Source organism: Maylandia zebra, linkage group LG11 (genome assembly GCF_041146795.1).
Source record: "Maylandia zebra isolate NMK-2024a linkage group LG11, Mzebra_GT3a, whole genome shotgun sequence".
Classification (NCBI taxonomy): Eukaryota; Metazoa; Chordata; class Actinopteri; order Cichliformes; family Cichlidae; genus Maylandia; species Maylandia zebra.
The window spans coordinates 17,479,668-17,494,257 of NC_135177.1; the positions used below are offsets into that span (position 1 = coordinate 17,479,668).

At 43.3% G+C, this 14,590-nt stretch overlaps 1 protein-coding gene across 2 annotated transcripts in view; it reads left to right on the top strand.

Annotated features, from left to right (window-relative positions):
* zfpm2a (zinc finger protein, FOG family member 2a) overlaps window positions 1-14,590 on the top strand; it is a 123,074-nt gene that overhangs the window by 78,635 nt on the left and 29,849 nt on the right. The window lies entirely within an intron of this gene.

Here is a 14,590-nt window from a genome sequence, read left to right on the forward strand (position 1 = left end):
TTTATATCTCTAAAACTCTGATTGGGAACTGAGAAACATCACTTGACACACAAAGTTAATGGTCTTTAGATTTCACAAGGTAATTAATGCCCCCCCCCCCTTTCCTCCCCACACTCTTTTATACTAAGTGAATCCCTATCTCGGGGTAGATAGCGAGGAAAAGCACGAGTGGAGATGTGTTTGCCACTTTGCTTCATTTGTTCTTCTCGGCTAATTCGGCGAAGCTTTAGTCGTACATCTTTTAATAAATCAGCTGCATTCATACAACTTCCCAATGAGAAGTGGATTTCTGTAAACATGTGTTGAGGAAAAGAAAAAGGAAAAGCACCGCTATCTGTCAGAAAATCCATGTTAGTTATACAAAAGTAATCCAAAGCGTGCAACCCCCCCCCCCCCCCCCCCCCCCCCCCCCCACCAAAAACCCACGACCCACTGTCACGACGATAAACTCCTCAATCCCCTGCATTGTGTCCAGCAGGGCCTCATTAAAGGAGCCCCGCAAACTGATCTGTGGAGAGCTGGGTTTGTTGCAGATTGCACGAGAAGATGCTCGCACTGTACACAGCACTGACACTAAAGTGTGGAGCTTCACTCCTCATGAAAGCGCATGGCTTCTGCAGCTATAATTGGGTCTTGACGGGTGTTAACCAAAGAGACACGGCGAAATAAATACGTAAATAAAGATGTGTTTGGGCTTCTGAAGGGGTGGGTAGGGGGGGCCTCTATTTATCACTTTTCAAAAATGATTACCCCGTGACAATACCCCCAAAGCTGAAATGGAGCTTCTTCTCCCTCAAAGTGAATAAGTGGCAGGAGTGGGATTTGCAACCCGGATTTTCGGTCTCCCAATTCTCATCTACTAATCACTAGACTGCACTGGGGAGTTATCCTCTTAACCGGCTACTTAACTTTGTGCTCTTTATCACCAAATCATTAAAGTTTTGATAAGCTGTTAAAGAAGATTATGCACTTCTTTAAAATCTTCTAATCTTTTTGCTCACAGAGTGACTGTATGAAACAAAAAGAAGGGCAATAACAGGATTTCTCACTTCTTCTTTTTTTTTCTTCTTGAGAATTTCCTCTGCCACTCTTCATACATGTATCCTGGCGATAACATCACACACAGCATCATCGCCACCTCAGCTGGGAGCGCCTTTGTTTGTCGCTTCCAACTTGACCTTATTAAATTAAAACACAATAACATCTCCAGACGACCCCTTGTGTGAGTCGCTCTTGTGCTCTGCTTGTATAAGTTCATTACTCTAAATCCTCCACAAGCATCAGCACATGCTTGCCACTGATAATAAGCGATAATAGGGGGAATGTTGAATACAAAGAATTAATTCAATTCTCAGAGTTAAATATCTCTTGTCACCTCAGAGAATCAGTAAGTCGATTACTCGGCTCGAAACAAATTTCGTCACCTCTTGTGGAGGAACGCGATCAACGTGTTGGACTTTGAAACAAACTTTTAGCGCACTTCAAAGATTCAAAACAAAATCCAGCCTGCGCTATTCCACACTTGACTCGAACTGGTCTGCAGCAACTTTACCAAAAGCGAGTTGCATAAATTGGGTCGGGTGTCCGTTTCTCTTGCTTTTTCTCTTCCAAAGAAAGAAAAAAAATTGTTCCACATTTTTGCTCCTGGCAACCTTTTTTTTTCTCCACCTGGACTTGGGAGGAAGTTGAGAAAGTGATGAAGCGTTTGATGCCGCGCGGCCGTTTGACTCTTACGTCCAGACTGTGACTCGATTTATGCTGCTCATTCTTCTTCATCGCTTTCCTTCAAATATTCCAATCTGCATGCGTGCGCACCCTCTGGAGGTGACATTGAAATGGAGTGCCGGCGTGCCGGAATGTCAAATCTTTGTCAAATTTAATATTGAATTTGGTCTTTTTTTCCTTTCTTTTTTTTTTCGCCTGTCGTTTCTTTTTTGAAGCCGTGCTGGAATTGTGTTTATCGCGTTGACGCTGGCGCGGACCGACTAAAGGGAAAAAAAGGCTTCTCGGAGTCCGGCAAGAACTTTCTTCCCACCTTGAAAAGCTGAGGCCCAGATTGTTTATATCTTCACCCCTGTGCTGTGTTTCCCGTCTGTTGGCTGTTTCGTTGCTCCCTGAGATGCGTTATTTATGGAAAACAGTGAATATCTCAATACACAGTATGCTTGCAGAATATGCTTTGGCTCACGTTTCAGTGGTCTCGGCTTTCTTTATGGCTGCATGCAAAGATAGTAGCAGTTCACTTTGGATGCTTGCCAGTGTGAATCTATGGGGGAGTATCTCTAAGTAAGGGATGGTGATTGGTTTGAGTGGCTGTAGCTTAGTGCTGGACGCTCTGTCCTATGATTTCTGCATTGCTTTTTTATTTTATTTTTTTCGTACAAATGCTCATCCTCTATCCCCGAAACTTGTCAGGAAGTGTGTGTGGGGGGCGTGGGGGATATGTGCAGAGCGAGGGAGGACTGGATTCAGCAAAAATGATTCCTCTGAGAGTTGTAGCCCTGCAATGTGTTATGTATAATACATGCACTGGAGTGTGTAACAAGCAGCAGGATGGCATAGTCAGGTCCCCCCACAGGGCGCCCCTGGTCATCAGCACCAAGAAACACTTACCTTATAATGTCACATATTCGACCCAGTTTTTGAGATGCTGCAATTCCTGTTGCTATAGCAAAATGATGTTTTCCCTGCCCTCTGTTTGCACGTCTGTATCACTTAATCGAGACGAGCAGAAAAGCATGAATATTTAAAAAATGCGGGGAAAAAAACAAGTGGAAGACCATGAGTAATATTTGAGTCATTTAAAATGTCTCCAATTAAGATTCGCATTCGTTTCATGAATATAAATTCTTCTTCGAATTCCCCTTCCTCAAAATGAGAGAACAGCACGAGCCCTGAAGTGGAAGCGGGAAAAAGTGCAATATCTGTTTTTCCCAGGCTGTCAGCATGGCCCTGTTTGTTTTACATTAAACTCCCAGGAAGAGCCTTAGCAGCCAGCCATTACTAAAACTCTCAATTCCTACTACTGCGCTAACTCATTATCGAGAAATCCACCTGGAACTCCCACAATGCTCTCCTCCACACTCCGACAGTTTCTTTGAACCGCCGAAGTTCTAGAAACAGGCAGCAAGTCTGCAGAGTAATTATATGTTACAGTAACGCCGGAGAATGAGGAGACGGAGCGAATGACAGACAGGAGGGAGGGAGGGGAGACAGGGGAGAATTTTCTGTACAGATAAACAACAGATTGATAAACAATGCAGCTGGAAAGTGGGAGAGATTTAACAGAGAAAACAAATTCAGACACATTGTGATTTCTTTTCATCGTCCAACGTCTCTCGGCTGAACGTGTTAGCGATGGGGTTCAGATGTCGCAAACCCGCCTGATTGTGGATTTCAGCAGCTGCTCAGAGAGCCAGCGTGACCACCGATGTGCTTATGCTGTCAAACAGCTTTCTTAATGATAAGGTGTTGTGCTGTATTTCCTCACTTTAGTCACCTCTCGGAACTTTTTGACCTCTCTGCCCTGAGGTTAAGGAAGTCATGAATACATTCAATTTTTTATTTTTATTTTTAAAGTGTAGTTTTTCCACAAATGTTACCCAAACAGGAATAAATGCTCCTCTTGTAGGGGGACTTTTTGATCACATTTAACCCTTACAGCAGCAGATAGGTGTACTTCAGTGCCCATGCGTATGGTAAATAATTCAGGCATATTTTAATCATACTATGTTCCCATTATGTGAGGCCTTTCCTCTGCTGCAGGGCATCCAAGTTCAATCAGACACAGTCACATCTGAACTTACAAATAACAATAAATCAATTTGAATAAAAACACGACATTTTTTAGGAGTGAGGTGCCACGCACGATGATTCGGTTCATCCTTGCTTTGAACCTCAATTGCGCTTATACCTGATATCTACGGTAAGCCAGGTGAAACTATACACAAGTTAACGTGACCACATTACGTGGCATTATTCAGAGGTCACCGAAACTTTTGGAATGTAAGCCTCTTAAGCCAGACCACATTCAGATACAGCATGTCCAATAAGTCTCCAGAGCAACTTGGCCACATTGTTCGTGTAGAAATTGACCAGTGTAACTAGGCCGTTTTACATAAGCTCGGACGGTGCGGAATTAGCTAAATCTCTGCGTCTTTGTGTCATTTCAGATTCTCTAAGTCCTCACAATCAGATCCTTTTTTATGCCTTCATTTGCTCTTTCCACTGATCCAGAGCAGCAGACCGCTGAGGCAATATGGTGAACTTGCGTGACCTGACAGGACAGATGTAGTATCTATCAGACTCTCTCTAAAAAAAAAAAAGAAAAGAAAAGAAAAATGCAAAGACATTTTGAGTTTTTCCCCCCTGTGAAATGAAGGCGTCAAACTTGCAACGTTTCGCGCACTGCACCCTGGCAGCGTGCGCCATGAAACAGTGAGAGGAGAGGACTCTTACAGTTCAAAATTTAATTGTTCATTTCGACCCTCCTATTTCAAAATGACTGCAGCGAATAGAAGGTGCGAGGGTTATTATCTGTTATCTAGGAACATAGCGAAATAGTGTGACTGAATAATAACTAAACAACTGACACAATGTAAAAATTCCATTATCAGTGTATTAAAACAAAATTGTACCCTAAAGGAGTCCCCACCACAGCTCCGAGCAGCCGACTAATTATGTTTAATTAAAAGACAACAGAGATCAACAGAATCGTTTTCATTAGGAAATTATTAATGATTCCACTGCAGCAATAATTGATTGCACTGAGCCACGCGATAACTCGGTACGGTCAGGCTGGAGTGAGCCGTGTGGAGAGGAGCTGCTGGTTTTAGGCACGCGGCAGCTCCTGAGTGGCGTCTACACTGTTTTGTTTTTTTTTTTCCTTCTTCTTTTAGGAGAAGTTATGTAGCGGGTTTTACGAACAGGATAGGAAGAGAAGAGGAGGAGTGGAAAATCCAAATCATACACCAATCTGAGAGGACTTAACATCCCACACCTGCTTTTAGGAGGCATTCATGCACATGTCATCGCACATGACTGAAACAGGAACGCATACTCTTTATTTTCTCTTGTCTCATTTTTTACAAACATAGTCAGGAGACATATTGAAGAGGGCGTTTTCTCTGTGATTTTTTTCTTCTGTCTCAGTCGTAAGCATATAAAGTACACGCACGCACACACGGCCACTTCCCACCGCTGCTCCATTCAGAGCCACGTGAAAGACGTCAGCTCCAGACGCTTCCTCCGACAGCCTTTTATGTGCATTGTTCTCCCACCGAGCAGGCAGTTTTGCCCATGCTAGACAGTATAGCACAAGCACCAGACAACACACTCTGCTACAGCATGCACATTTGCTACAAACACACACACACACACACACACACACACACACACACACACACACACACACACACACACAAAGGCAGACCAAACGCCATTACCGAAAATTCACATAATGGCTGCTGACACATATATGTCCATCTGCATTCAGTGCAGACTAAGCCTTGAGACAAAAACAACAATGCAAGGGGGGAAATGTAAAAGAAGTGATGGGCACTGATGAGGGACAAGATTGTTCTAGTCATATCTCGCTGTTTAACATTTTGTCACTGTAGTCGCTGCACATTTTGTGTTTGTGTATGTGTGCTTGTGATTTCTTGTTTTGTGTGTGCGTGCGCACGCGTGCGCCTGCCTGAGAGTTTAGCCAGTCGTCCTTGTATCAATGCCACGGAGGGTGTCAGGCTAATGAGCGTGGGCTGTCCTTAGAGCAGGAGGGTTTGGGTTGTGCCATTCACTCTGCATATTTAAATGCCTTGTAGAGCTTAAGTAGGCCCACTTTTCCATGTCAGGGCAGCGTTCAATCCTGCTGCGACCATTAATTATGATACCATTGTGCTCCAGTGTGGCTAATAAGAGTGATGTATTGCACCCTCGTGGCATTATAATCATCTGAGTGAAGTACCTGGACTACACCGAGCTCGCTTTAAGCACCGTGCTTTTAAAAAAAAAAAAAAGGGAAAAAAATAGTAAGTAGAGAGAAAGCCTCTTCTTCCCTCCTCTCAGTCTCATCTGCTGGCTATAGTAGCTAGTGGTGCTACATGAGAGCGCGTCACAGATTTAATTTCTGTATAATTATATAATCAATGAACAGAAATGCTTTGGTATTGACCACGTAGGAAGGATTGTGTCCCTGGGATGGAAGACACGCGCGCACACACACACACACACACACACACACACACACACACACACACACACACACACACACACACACACACACACACACACACACACAATCGTTTGTGCTCCAAGTAATGCAAGTATGAGCATCAAAAGAACACATGAGTCATTATTTAGGATTTTGCCCCCCCCCCTCGTCATTCCTCTTCCTATCAGGCCAAGTACGTTCCTTGAGTTATCTGCGGTGCTTTCGCAGATGTCTTTGCACACAGAGCTAGTTAAGTGGATATTAAGGAAGCTGCTTCTTAGTATTTGCAGCATGTCTCCTCAGTATTGAATGTGTTCAATACAGATGGGGAAAAAAAGATCACATTTTATTACATTAATCACCGCAAGCTAATGTGATTATATGTACTTTATTATTTCCCTGCTTAACGTCCCTCCCTTAACGGCATAATCAATGACCGTTTTTATATTCATTGAAAAATTCTGCAGATATGAAAATAAGCCTCTGTGAGGGTTTTTCTTTTTCTTTTTTTTTTTAATCTACTGCGGGATCTTGAGTCAGTAATTAAAGAGTCTATTCTGTGTGTCTTCTAAAAGCCCTTAGCCTGCTTTTAGGCCTGGGCATGATCCAGCCCGCCGCCTCCATCTCTGCTGTGGTAAGTAGGTGTGAAAAGCATTGTCAGTGTGCTTCAGGATAAAGCCCTGCTGTTGGATGCCATTGGTCAGAGTCCCCCCCCCCCACCTTAAACACACATACACACACAAGATCCAGGAGCAGGATGAGAGGTGGAGTGTGTGTATGTGTGTGTGTGTGTGCAGGGATAATCAGAGACAAAAGCTGAGAGCTTGAGTGAGGGGCCTTTCTGCTCCTCCACACAGTTTCTTCTCTTTTTTTTGGAGATGGGCAGAGAAGGTTGTTTCATCAGACTTAAGGGGGGTCACATTGTATGTGTGTGTGAGAGAGAGAGAGAGAGAGAGAGAGAAAGTGAGATGGAGGGACAGAGATGGAGGAATCACTTGGGTGGAAGGGTGTTCAGATCGTCAGTCAGCGTGATGGAAAGCCACCTGGTTAAAGTCTGTGTGAGGGTTGACACAGGACCGCAGCGAGTGGAACTAAACAAGTGAAAATGAGTCAGGGTGAAACTCTGAAGTGCCAAGGGAGCGAGGAGACGATCGTGCTATGAACAAAAAAAGCACACAGAGAAGGAAAGAGGGACATGACGGGGAAAGAAAAGTTGTTATTGAGAAAGAAAAGGAAGTGTGCAACGCTGACTGTGTTACAGTGATACAGTCGGCGTATAAAACAGTGTTAGAAATAACAATTCAGTCAAGCCATAAGGCCCGGTGCTGCAGGAGCCATTTTTCCTTTGATAATGTATACTCCCCTGCAAATCAATTTTTAGCCTGGGCAAAACATAATCAGATTTCCTCTGAAGAAATAGCATGAGACATTACAAAATTGTTTTGTGGGGTCGCCACTGTGTTCATGCAGGAGAGCTCGGTGATAACCTTTGTATATACCTTTGCAGCTAATCCATTTTATTGATTGCACATCCACCTGGCTGAGAAAAAAAACAAAACATGGTCCCATAGTCTTTAGAGCAGCGTATCAGTGGGATATCACAGTATTTTTTTTCTTGTTGCAGAGGAATACAACTGCAAGGCTCCTGCAGTATTAGCCCCCTATCTGTGGGTTATTTTATCATGCGATCAAGTGTCTGAGCTAAAAGTTTAATGCAATGGGTGAGGACATTGACATCAACAGTCTATCAATGCCATACTTGATCATATTGTCAGCGTTTTATCTTTATTTGGCAATCAAAGTTGTGTTTGGTCATCGAGTACAGTTCACATGGAGAGTTTCTGCGGTCAGAAAAGAATTGAGATTGTCTTTACCAACAGAGACTGAACTCCTGTAGCACAAATCGTTCCCTTTCCAAACCTTAATCGTGCAGTTTTAGCTGTCAGACTTTAACCAGATAACAAGTTTCTCTTGCTCTGTAACATGTCCAGTGCGTACATGCTGAAAAAAAATCCCCTTTCTAGTAGCGTTAGTGCAAATTTAGAGATATTGAGCTGATATTAAATCTTTCTTCAGTATTTTTTCTCTTTAGTAAAAGTGGACGCCAGTGAAGTTACAGTCTCTGGTTAAGGATAGTCAGGGTTAGGTGAGGGTAGGGTTAAGGTTACCTCAAAAGGCAAATATTAATTGAATGCTAGCGATGGGCATAAACTCTGCTCTTCTTCATGAAACCACCCACACATGACACTATGATTTGCCACTCACTTTGTATAGGCCGTAATCCAGAATCGTCCAAGATGAAAATAATTCCCAGCTTCTGATATGGCGCTAGGTCCTTCAAAACTGATTTAGCATTGTTCTCTATTTCTTTTTTCTTACAATTATAGTTCCAATTTTTTACATTTTTAAGGCTGTTGTACTTGTTGTTTCTTCAGCGTGACAGCGATACTGGCCACTTATGAGCAAATCCCTACCTCCTCCAGGCTGCTTTAGTACCTGAGCTCTACTGACCTCTGCCTGTTGGCGCCGTGTGACAGAGATGGGTGCCCCTGTTCGCCGTGTATGTGTGTAAAAGCGAGAAAGAGTGGACAGAGAGGTGAGCGGGCAGACAGCCGTGCTGTAGGTACAGTAGTGTAGAGGACTAGACATCAGTGTCGTCCAGGTCAGACAGGGCCATCCATTCTCTAAGCCCCAGGGAAGAGAGAGAGGGAGAAAGAAGAAATGGAGAGAGAGTGGAAGAAAGAGGCGTGTGTGAGTGTGTGTGTGCGCGTGTGAGGAAAAAGAGAGATTGTTGGGGGGGGGGGGTGCTGATGCACTGTTTCTCTTAACTCTGTCAAAGCCACTCCATTGTGCTCCCCCATGCAGTGAGTGGAAACCAATCTGTCATCGCTCCACTAGCCAGCATACTAGAAGAGGGCTAGACTGCTGGAAACACAAGTCTATTCAATGTGAAATGTAACTGGAATCTGAGCCCTTGGATAGCTGGATTGAGGAGGAAAAAAATGAGCGATGTAAGATTTTTTTTTTTTTTTTTTTGAACCCCCGCTCTCCCACACACTGTGAAATGGAAGACGTGAGTACAGTATTTGGGTCTGTGCGAGATAGGTTTCAGTCTCGTATCTCTCCCTTTTTCACGGAGGGGTGATTGACATGTTTTGTTGATGGAACTCTATCCAAACCATGTGCGGTTTGCATAGGCATGAAGGGCTCAGTTAAAACTCTCCTCGTGCAATATCACCCCGCAGAGCTGGCCTCCTTTGTTTAAAGATTTGATTTTTCTTTTTTTAACTTTTTGTTTCTGGCATTGACAATGTTTAGACAGTCACAGTCACAGTCACAGAGGGGGTGACTGAGCAGTATGAGAGAAAGTCTTCAAGTGGAGCTGTGAAGATGACTTCCTCGCACCTGTCACCTACAGAAACTCACCATCAACACGACCACCTCTCTCCCGATGCCCTGAGCCCGCTAAGCCTGCATACTGTTGAATAGCGGCCGCTAATGCTGTGTTCCAATGCCATTTGGAGTCACTGCTTCCCTTCTCCTTGCAGGAATCCCCCTTGCGCCATTTTCCCTGTAATCTCCCCACTCCTCTCTGTTATGGGGTGGCTCGCCCGCTGCTCCCGCCACTATTTCGCAGCCCCTCTTCTTCATACAGCCAGCACCTCCACCATTTTAATCCCTTTGACCCAAACCTTGTGTGTTTCCCTGTATCAACAGCTCCTGGAGATTACATCCTGCCTGCCTTCTCACCACTGTGTGCTTCAGTCACCGGGGCTGTAGCTGGCTAGTGCATGCTAGGGTCTTAGTCAGACACTGGTGGGTGTGATAGCCACTGTGGCTAGTTAGCTTGGTCAGGGTCGTAGCCAGAGCACAAGCAACAGAGGCTTAGAGAATTAGCGGGTAGCTTCTGGCTTCAGAAGAAAGTTTGTTTCAGATCTTGAGCAGTTTGAGTAAATGAATGAGAACATTGTTTTGTTAATTCTTTTAGTTACTTCTCCAGAGTGTCCTCGAGCAAGGCGAAATATAACTTCTTCAGCTGCTTGGAATAAATTGGAAGTGACCTGCAGCAACCCCATCACCAGACATGAATAGTGATAATGTGTGATTCTCCCACACCACAGAACACATGCAGAGACATCTGGATTCACTTATTTTATTTATTTATTTTCACAGTAATTAAGTGTTAATGATTGCATTACATTTGATATGAAAAAATGTTAATCTATTTTTTGCTTTTTAACAAGCACAAGAAACTTACTGATGACAAACCCTTAACGAGGAGGAAAGAGGGTGTTTTTTTTAATCAGTCTGAAATGCAGTGGTACTCAAACTTTTTTGGGGGGGGGCCTCCCCTGCTTCAAAAGCAGATATTACCAATAAAAAAGGATACTAGTTGAATTTTTGTGAAATAGAGCCAAGCATTAGCAAACTATTTGTTTATTCCTCACTAAAAAATGTCATATTGATTCAACATAGTTCCAACCAGATTGGTGGCATACTTGAGACCCCGTCAGTGTTTGAGAACAACTGCAATAAACAGGGTTGTTCACAAGATTTCTGCTTTCGTGTTGACTTGCGGGTTTATCATATAAAAATGCAAACCTAAAAAAGATGACAACCACCACATACATAATGGAAGGCGTTGTTAATAATTATTGTCCAAAGGATGACGCCGATCTCACATTTGAAGATTTATAGGTAAAGAAATGTCTTAACGTTTCGTTCGTTTGCCAACACCTGCCAGGGAATAATTCAAATAAAACCAACATCATGTGGCTTTAAATAGTTGTTGGAACAAACATGCACAAATGCATGTTACGGCAGAATGTGCCCTCTTCTAATTTAGGGCAAAATTTAACAGGGAAATGAGGGTTCAGGAGGTTAAAGGAGTTATATCTCAACACAGCCTGTTGAGATCCTGCCCCCGATTCTTCTGCGTAGCTCGTCAGAAAAGTGAAGCAGCTGTCAGGAGAGTTGGAGCCAGTTCTGTCGTTACAGTACGTGACGAGCAGCCAGTGCCCACCGTGGGCCCCTCCTCTTTCATGTAGTGTTTCTGGTAATGGGTTGGGGCTTTATTGATGTGAACTTATGTGATCATTGCACAAAGAGCTACCATTCCTGTCTCTCTCTCCCTCCTGCTCAGTTTTCCTGTGGGTCGCATTAAATCAAGCCTCCGACCTAGACTCCAGTTAAATTAAACCCTATCAGCATGTTGCCCTCTCATATCGGAGAACAGGCCTTTATATAGACGGCCTGTAAATGGTGATTAGTGAGTGTTTTGATTAAAATTCAACCACACGTGTGATACTCTGGTGGAGCCGGTCGCCTCCTTCTCTCCCTCCCACCTTCTTTGCGTGTGCGTAAACATACGTTAAAACCCGTACGCGTGCACAAAAATCCGCTTCACCCGCCTCCCTCCCCGTCTCTGCCAGGCCCTTTCTCATGGCTCAGCAGAGTGCAAGGCTGATTTAAGGGCCCTTACAAATGGGAAGGTTGCAAGTGAAGACAAAAAACAGAGACGAATCACATCACAGCAGCCTCAAGGTTTCTACTAAAGCTATTCAACTGGAGGGGGAGCGGGCAGAACAGTGAAAAATATACACACACTCCATCCTGTCAGAACGCTTTTGGCTTATCTTGAGTGACTGTCAAGGCTGGGAATATCAGGGAATGGACAGAAATATATAAAATTAATAAGCCGCTGGATGTTGTCGGGAGTTATGATGCTTCATAAATCCTAGTTTGATCATGGCGGACAAGGCTTAAACCCACAGCTTCCTAATGCGCACAGCAGTGTTTTGGGACTGGATTTTATTCTGTTTCTGAGATAGAAGCCCTTAGCTGGCAAAAGTAAGATTTATCATCTCCCAATCCCCCCTTTTCTTTCATGAGTGACAAATATTAAAAAGAAGGCCTGAGGGAAGTTGGCAGCCATTACCACCTTTAATAGAAGGGCACAGGCGTAGCAAGGTGAAACTGGGGCCAAAGGCAGAGAAATGCTATTCAAAGAAAAGCGAGAGGAGCAGGAGAAGAGGGAGAAATTGCTACTAACTTATCAGTTGTACTTCCTTTGTCGGGTCAGAGGTTTTGGAGCTTTTGTTTGTTTGTTTGTTTCTTATACTGAGAGGATGGATGCTATCTCTCCCGCCATCCAAGCGGGTCCGCTCTGTCGAACGCTGCAGGTAATATTTCATGTCACGAATTAAGCAAGCCTGCCCACCGACTCCTTTCTACAGTTACATGGCTGCCGCATCCATCATCGTCCCCTCTTCCTTTAGTGTTAGCTTCTGTGCTGGATTTACTCAAGTACTGTACTAACATACAGATTTAAGGTACTCGCACTTATATTCCAATCCAATATTTCTGTTTCATTGTACCTGACATGTCTACCTGACTACATATAAAAAATGTGTTCAAGCATATTGTTCAAATGAAACAATTCAGTTAGTGGCTTAGCCAGTAATCATTCAAGCAATGGTTTTGATTTGTTGTCGATACGCCAAACATTTGAAAATATTACATTTTTGGAAGTTTTGCTACATTTTTTACTTTAGAATGGAATCCAAATTGATATGTTCTTGAAATGCCTAAAACATCTAACGACGTGTGTTTCTGCTTGGGTTGTGAAACTTTGGAAGGCAGCTACCATAACTGGTCTCCCACCAGAGGAACCAGGTTTCAATTAAAAACAAGTCTCCAAGTGTTTTTGGTTGGATTGCAGGGTTGTCAAGTATTGCTGTCAAGTATTATCTAAGCTGGCTTCTCCCCAACGCTGTTAAATACCCGGGAGTTTATTTCAAATTCTACCTTGTTGTACAGCACCAGCAAAAATCAAGCTTCACAGGCGCTGAACTGAAGATGAAGTTCAAGTATTGTTATGTATTTTTTGCACGGGCTGAGTTTGAAAAGATCCACGGTTTGATTCCAGGAGGAGATACAAAATCCTTTTGAGGTTGTGTCAGGAAGGGCATCTGCCAAATCAAAACATGTGGAGCTACCTGCTGTCCCGTGGTGACCCCTTGCGAATAAGGAAGCAACCCAAAGTAGCTTTTGCAGTGCAGTCAGATAAAAGATCTGAATACTACTTTGACCACTGGTTGGCTGGTTTTTGTCTGATCAACCTTCCTCTCTAGGGGGCTTCAGCTGTGTAAATACAGGAGCGGAGGGAGAGACTAATTAGACCGGCATGTCTAATCTCTGGGGCTTTACCTGTCAATAAACATGTTGTCAGTGAAGATGAAGCCTCTTTAAATGAAAGGCTTGGCAGTTTTGATATGTAAAACACATGTCACATCGTCTCAGTCGCTAACATCACAAAGAGACGAGTTGTCAACAGAAGTAAAATGACAACAAAAACATCTTTGCTGGACCAAGTCGGAATAATGACACTTTAAATTAAGACGTGTTGTTCTTCGCCCCCCTCTCTTGTTCTATTTGGGAGAGGTCATGCTTTTTGAACACAAGCTGTAGTAAGTAAATTTATTCCACTTATTTCTTGTAACTGCACGAAAAAGTAATGAGGTGCTGGAGATAAATATATGAAGACAATAAGGCATGCAGTCCTTTTCCTGTAGCTGCTTTTTGAGTCAATTAACACTTTTCAGAGGCTCTGAAGAATATCACTGCCTTATGTAGCTTCTCAATATGCAGCATCTGACTTTTATCCAATTACATTATGTGAGGTCTGTGGGCACGCCGGGCACAGTGCACATAATGGAGGATGCCATCTTTGGTGTGATATTCTCTAACACTTTTCCACCGCATATGCCTATGGCTCTCACCATGAATTATTCAAAGGCTTCACAGAAGAGAGTGAGCAACTCGGCTCCATAGTAAACAGATTTTCTGCTCGCCATCCTCACAAATCTGAAGTGTAGGACATTGTAAGTACCAAATAATTACACGGTGGCCCCTTTTCCCTTCCTGTCTGAGTTAACCTGGCCTCAGAAATGCATTTTGGACTGAATAATATTTTGTCACTGGTGTAGCTTGGAGTTAATTGAAGTTTTGTCGCTCGAGACCTGCGAGTGCAGATTCACAAAACTGATGCATGAAAATGCAAGATCTGTGGACGTCCCCACTCGTGTAATTCCATGGAAAACACTTCTTTATTTCAGTATTTCTTATCCCATTTTTCATCTCATCAGACACGTTTGGTTGAGGAGAAGGCAGCAAAATGTTACCAGGATATTTGTCCACCCTGCTCTGTCCCTGTTGATTTATTAAACCATAATAGATAACGGCTCCAGAGTTTGACTCTGGCTATGTATAATCACTTTAGTTCCTTGCCGGCTATTGTGCTCTGAAATAGAAAATATGAATATTACATGGGTTTAAATCCTTACAAAACTTCCTTTTTTTTTCCAGAACAAGAAAATT